Source organism: Pan paniscus, chromosome 5, assembly GCF_029289425.2.
Source record: "Pan paniscus chromosome 5, NHGRI_mPanPan1-v2.0_pri, whole genome shotgun sequence".
NCBI lineage: Eukaryota > Metazoa > Chordata > Mammalia > Primates > Hominidae > Pan > Pan paniscus.
The window spans coordinates 68,964,813-68,972,019 of NC_073254.2; the positions used below are offsets into that span (position 1 = coordinate 68,964,813).

At 34.6% G+C, this 7,207-nt stretch overlaps 1 pseudogene; it reads right to left on the minus strand.

The window, feature by feature from the left end:
- Positions 1 to 882: 882 nt before the first annotated feature.
- LOC100973029 (methylosome subunit pICln-like) lies at positions 883 to 2,908 on the minus strand (annotated as a pseudogene).
- Between the last annotated feature and the right edge of the window lie 4,299 nt (positions 2,909 to 7,207).

Below are 7,207 nucleotides of genomic sequence, written 5' to 3' on the forward strand. Positions count from 1 at the left end.
CAGCCATGATTTTTTTGACCCTTGTGTAGGATGCAGGTAGGAGTGAGGGTGGTAACAGTCTAGAGAGCAGGAAAAATGAAGGTCAACAACGTCAGCTTGACCCTGGATGGCAGCTTGCCTTTCTTTCATGAGGAATCTAAATATTTTTATTTAAAAAATTAAAGCATCTTATACCCTAGAGTTAATCTCTGTCAGTATTTCGATAGCTTCTTGATATTATGGTAAAGAGTTATGTTTTCTTCTTCCCAACTTTATATTACGTTAAAAACACTCATTCTTTTGTCTTTTTCTGGTCTATAATGGGATGAAGATAGCTTATCCTGCCACAATATTCATTTATGATAATAAAAATATATAGATTCAATGAAGAACATTTTGAAGTATGTAAAAGTGAAAAGCAGAAAATGATTTATTCAATCTCATTTACCTTGAAGTAAACAGTGTTGTACCCAGGGTATACATTATTTAGACCATTCAGAAACATTATTTTAATGGCTGTATAATATTTCTTTAACTAGATGGCTATATCATAATTTATATCACTGAGAAAATAAAAGCTATCATATAGGAGTAAAACCCTAAACTTTTTGTTTCCTGCTTGCAACTTATTCATTGGCCCTTACCCTGTTCCTTTATTTGTATTAGAGGGGACATAGAAGAGTTATAAACTTATTCCAAGTTTTATCTAAATCGATGTCCCAAACATCTTATTTTTTTACCATAAACTCATGGTACTTCTTGATCACTTGCAGCCTTTCAAGTTTCCCATAATTTCCCCATCTGTCAAGGTTCTCAAAAGAGTTTTGTTATTATTATCTTGTATATGAGTTTGGCATTCATTTTTCTTTTTTAAATATAGAAAACTTAGGTTTATTAAGCTATTACAAAAACAAAACAATTACCATTTGAAGTACTTTGAGGACTTCATCCCAGACTCACTTGTTCTGTTACAGAAACTAATCTAGAAGGTTGGAAATTAAAAGATATAACCTAAGAGGTTATAACAGAGCAGGCTGGTAAAACATGATGAAAGAGCCCTCTCTTTCCCACCCAGTCTACCTATACCTCCAAGCTCCTGTGCATTTTCACCACATAGGTCTGCTAGCTTACAGAAGATGCATACAATGAAGGCAGGAATTATAGGCCTACTCAGAGGGTACTCAGACACATAAAGTTTTGGGGTAAATAATAAACTACAAATACCCTCTTGGTTAAGTTAATTCATCAAGTTAATAAAAGTCATAGTATCTGTCTTCTGCTGGTGACAACTTATTATCTCAGTATAATCTGTCTGAAGAAAGAAGTGGTTCAGGTTGGGTTTTGGAAAAGGAAAAAGACTTTCATCAACTTTGCTCCAGAGTGGAAAAGGCACCAAGTTCTCTCCTATAGTTAGGAGCAGATTTTTCTTTTTTTTTTTTTTGAGATGGAGTTTCGTTCTTGTTGCCCAGGTTGGAGTGCAATGGCACGATCTCTGCTCACCACAATAGGAGCAGAATCTTAAACCTGCGTAAATTATTTTCAGTGATCAACATCTGTATCCTCAAACTGTCCAGCAACTGTTGGTGTGGTATCTACCTCCATCCCATCTTCATAATCTTATTGAATCTTCTGTCCTGACCCCAGCCATATTATACTGGCTGCTCACAGATGAGAAAGCATTTCTTCTAATCTCTCCAATGTGGCTTGGCCTTCTGCTGTTGATGGGATAATCCTTCATAGGTGTAAGATTTAGGGATGTCCCCTTGTCCTCGTTCATGTGCTTCCACATCATATTCTTCTCCATCGTAGTCATCCTCATCCTCATCTTCAGGATCTGGATGCAAGGCTTGGCATTCACACATTGCAGTGAACATTGCCTCCAATGCTGATTTATCACTAGGTACAAATATAAATTCAGTAATAAGTTCAACATCATCACTGTCTTCCTCTTCTTCATCAGCAACAGATTCTTTGGATTCTTCAAATTTGTCATTCACCATAACATACAAATGTTCTCCTAGACAGTCACTTTGGTCCCTGGATAATACAAGTAAACTAATGGTGGTGTATTCCAGTGAGAATCCTAATCCAGAGCTATCTAACCAAGACAGGTGGCTCTCAGCGATATAAAGGGTACCAGTGCGGAGGACCTTCCTGTTCAGCACAGCCTTGGTGTCTGGCTGCTGCTGCGGGTGCCCCTCTGTTGGCTCAGGTAGCAGGAAACTATTTCGGCATGTATTTTTCAATGTACCACAATGTTAACATTACAGCACCAAAACTCCAACTCAGGTCAACAGAAACCTCACTGCAAAATCCAATGGTTACTTTTATAACATATCTGGTTTTATTTTTCTGCAGTATTTAAAAGAGTTTACTATGACCTTTGTCTTCAAATATTTCTCCCTCTTAGCTTCTATGGACAGCTATCTCAAAGTATTCCTATGACCTTTGTGTTGTCCTCCCCACACTAGACCCTTCATTTTCTTTGCTGACTATGTACTAGTATTTGTAGGGCTTCAGTTGTGCTTATTTGTTTAGTTTCACTTGACATTTTTCTATGAAATGTATTAATATTTCATCTCACTAACCTAAGCCTTTTTCATTTGTAATATGGATTATTGAAACAATTCTCAGTGGTATTCCTTCTCCCAGTCTTCCTCAAATTAATCATCTATATTGCTGTAAGAGTAATACTTCTATGTTAATTAGACCACTAAATTACTCCCATGCTTAAAAAATGTTAATGGGCTCTATACCTTCTCTAGGATAAAAGCCAAATGCCCTCATGGATCTCTCTTGCTAGTCTTTACCCTTCGTCTTCATCTGGTCCCCAATTTGAACTCATTAACCATGCATCAGAATGCCTAGAGCATCCTTTTAACAACTTCTTTTTCCTCAAAAGTTTGCTATAATCTGTCAGAGCTCGCATGAAATTTTATATAACCCTATTTCTACATCCAAAGTATACGTTAACTATTTCTTCAGTGAGTTCATATGGCTACCCATTCATAATCATCATAACATTTTGTGTACCATATTGCAGTTGACAATTTACAAGTCTATATTGCCCACCAGAATGTACATTTTTTGAGGACAAGGACTTTGTCTTATCTTCATATCTAGCATGGTACCTGGTACAAATTAAAATTTCTGATAATTAAAAAAAACTTTTAAATTGTTGTGGGCGCATAGTAGGTATGGGGTATATTTTGATGGAAGCATGCAATGTGTAATAATCACATCAGGGTAAATTAGATATCTATCACCCAAAGCATTTATACTTCATATTACAAAAGATCCAATTACACTCTTTTGGCTATTTTAAATGTAAGATTAAATTGTCAATTATAGTTACCATGTTGTGCTATCAAATACTGGATCTTATTCATTCTATTTTTTGGTACCCACTTGCTATCCCCACTTCCCTTGCCCCACTATACTTCCCAGCCTCTGGTAACCATTATTCTATGCATTATCTCCCTGAGTTCAATGGTTCTAATTTTACCTCTCACAAATAAGTCAGAACATACAAAGTTTGTCTTTTTGTGACAGGCTTTTATCACTTAACATAACGACCTCTAGTTGGATTTTTGTTTATGGCAAGAGATAGGGAACTAGTTTTATTCTTCTGCATATGGATATCCGGTTTTCCCAGCACCATTTATTGAAGAAACTCTCCTTCCCCAACTGTATGTTCCTGGCACCTTTGTCAAAAATAAGTTCACTGTATATGTATAGATTTGTTTCTGGGCTCTCTATTCTGTTCTACTGGTCTATGTTCCTGTTTTTTTTTTTTTTTTTTTTTTTGCCAGTGCCATGTTCTTTTGGTTACTATAGCTGTGTAGTATTATTTGAAGTCAGATAATGTGATTCCTCCAGTTTTGTTCTTTTTGTTCAAGACAGCTATGACTATTCTGGGTCTTCTGTAATTCCATATATATTTTAGGATTTTTTTTTTCTATTTCTGTGAAGAACGCCATTGGTATTTTGACAAGGATTGAATTGAATCTGTAGACTGCTTTGGGTAGTACAGAAATTTTGACAATATTGATTACTCCAATCCATGAACATGAAATACCTTCCCATTTTACTGTGTCCTCATCAGTTTCTTGCATCAATATTTTATAGTTTTTATTGGATCTTTCACGTCTTCGGTTAATTTCCAGGTATTTAACTTGCTTTGTGCCTATTGTAAATTGGGTTACTTTTTAAATTTCTTTTTCAGATTATTTGCTTTTGGCATATAAAAATGCTCCTGATTTTTCTATGTTGATTTTGAATACTGCAATTATACTGAATTTATCAGTTCTAATAGCTTTTTGTGAAATCTTTAGGTTTTTTTTTCCAAATATGAGACCATATCATTTGCAAACAAGGATAATTTGACTTCTTCCTTTCCAATTTGGAAATGTCTTTTATTTCTCTTGTCTGTTTGTTCTAGCTAGAACTTTCAGTGCTATGTGGGATAACTGTAGTGATAGTGGGCAACTTTGTCATGTTCCAGATATTTAAGGAAAGGTTTTCAGTGTTTCTTTTTTTTTTTCTATTCATTATGATACTAGCTGTGGATCTGTCATACATGGCTTTTATTATGTTGAGGTATGCTTCTTGTATAGCCATTTCTTAGGGTATTTATCAAGAAGGGATGTTAAAATTCATTATTTTTTAGCATCAATTGAAATGATTCTATGGCTTTTGTCCTTCATTCTGTTGATATAATGTATCACATTGATTTGCATATGTTGAACTATCCTTGTATCCTTGTGATAAATCCCAAAGATGATGACGAATGATCTTTTTATGTGTTGTTGAATTTGGTTTGCTAGTATTTTATAAGGTTTTTACATTAATATTCATCAGAAATAATGGCCTGTAGTTTTCTTTTCTTTGATTTATCTTTGGTTTTGGTATCAGGATAATACTGGCCCTGTAGAATGAGTTTGGAAGTACTCCCTTCTCTATATTTTGGGACAGTTTGAGTGGGATTGTATTAGTTTTTTTTAATGTTTGGCAAAATTCAGCAGTGAAGCCATTGGGTCCCAGGCTTTTCTTTGGAAACTATTTCTTACAGCTTTGATCTCATTACTTGTTATTCATCTGTTAAGGTTTTTGATTTCTTCATGATTCAATGTTGGTAGTGGTATGTGTCCAAAAATTTATCCACTTCTAGGTTTTCCAACTTATTGGCATAGAGTTGCTCATAGTAGCCTCAAATTTTTGAGTTATTCGTTGTAATGTCTCCTTTTAAATTTTTGATGTTATTTGAGTCTGTCTAAACGTTTGTCAATTTTATTTTATTCTTTGTCTAAAGGTTTGTCAAATCTATCTTTTCAAAAGCATCTTTTTGTTTCATTAGTCTTTTGTATTGTCTTGTTCATTCAAATTTATGCTCTAATCTTTATTATGTCTATTCTTCTAAATTTGGATTTAGTTTGCTCTTGCTTTCCTAGTTCTTTAAGATGCCTTGTTAGGTTTATGTGAAGTGTATCTTTTCTGATGTAGGCACTTTTAGCTATAAACTTCCCTCTCAGTACTGCTTTTGCTGTACCCCATAGGTTTTGGTATGTTGTGTTTCCATAATCATTTGTTTCAAAATATTTTTCAATTTCTTTCTTGATTTTTTCATTGAGCCACTGGTCATTCAGAAGTATAATATTTAATTTTTATGTTTGTACAGTTTCCAAAAATTTCTCATTATTGATTTATTGTTTTATTCCCTTGTCATCAGATAAGGTTTGATATAATTTCAACATTTTGAGTGTTTAAGTCTTGTTTTGTGGCTTAACATGTAGTCTATCCTTGAGGATATTCATGTGCTGGGGAGAAAAATGTTTATTCTGCAGGTGTTGGATAAAAAGTCCTGTAAATATATATTAGGTCTATTTGTTCCATGGTGCAGATTAAGTCCAATGCTTCCTTGTTAATTTTTCTTTCTTAAGTAACCTGTCCACTGCTGATAGTGGGGTGTTGAAGTCTCCAGCTATTATTGTATTAGTCTATCTCTCTAGCTCTAATAATATTTACTTTATATATCTTGGTGCTTCATGTTGGGTGCATATATTTTAAATCATTATGTCCTCTTGCTAAATTGATTCCTTTATCATTATGTAATAACGTTCTTTGTCTATTCTTCATGTTTTAAGTGTATTGTCACTGGATATACTATTCTCGGGTAGAAGTTTTTTTGTTTGTTTTTTCCGTCAGCAATTTAAATATGTCATCCTACTCTCTCCTGGTCTATAAGGTTTCCACTGAAAAGTCTGCTGCCAGACATATTGGAGCTTTATTGTTTGTAATTTGTTCCTTTCCTTTGCTACTTTTAGAATCCTTTATCCTTGACTTTTGGGGGTTTGATTATTAAATGGCTTGAGGTAGTGGTCTTTGGGTTAAATATGCTTGGGGTTCTATAATCTTGTATTTGAGTATTGATATCTTTATCTAGGTTTGAGAAGTTCTCTATTATTCCTTTGAATAAACTTTCTACCCCTAGTGCTCTCTCTCTCTCTCTGCCTCTTCTTTAAGGTCAATAACTCTTAGATTTGCCTTTTGGGGGCTATTTTCTAGACCTTAGATGTGCCACATTCTTTTTTCTTTTTTCTTTTGTCACCTCTGACTGTGTGTTTTCAGATAGCTTGTCTTCAGGCTCACTAATTCTTCTGCTTGATCAGTTCTGCTACTAAGAGACTCTAATGTATTTTTAGTATGTCAGTTATATTTTCAGCTCCAGAATTTCTACAGGATTCTGCTTAATTATTTCAATTTCTTTGCTAAATTTACCTGATAATATCCTGAATTTCTTCTGTGTGTTATCTTGAATTTCTTTGTTTCCTCTAAACAACTATTTTGAATTCTCTGTTTGAAAGGTCACATGTCTGTCTCTCTATTTGTCCCTGGTGCCTTAGGTGAGGTCATGTTTTCCAGGATACTCTTGATGCTTGTGGATGTTCATTGGTGTCTGAGCATTGAAGAGTGAGGTATTTATTATAGTCTTCATAGTCTAGGTTTGTTTGTACTTGCACTTCTTGGGAAGACTTTTCAGGTATTTGAAGAGACTTAAGTGTTTCCATCTATGCTTTGGTTACTGTAGCTGTATCTGAATTAGAGGGTACCCCAAGCCCAATAATGCTATGGTTCTTGCAGACTCACAGAGGTACTGCCTTGGTGGTCTTAGATAAGATCTGGAAGAATTCTCTGGATTACCAGGCAGAGATTCTTGTTTTCTTCCCTT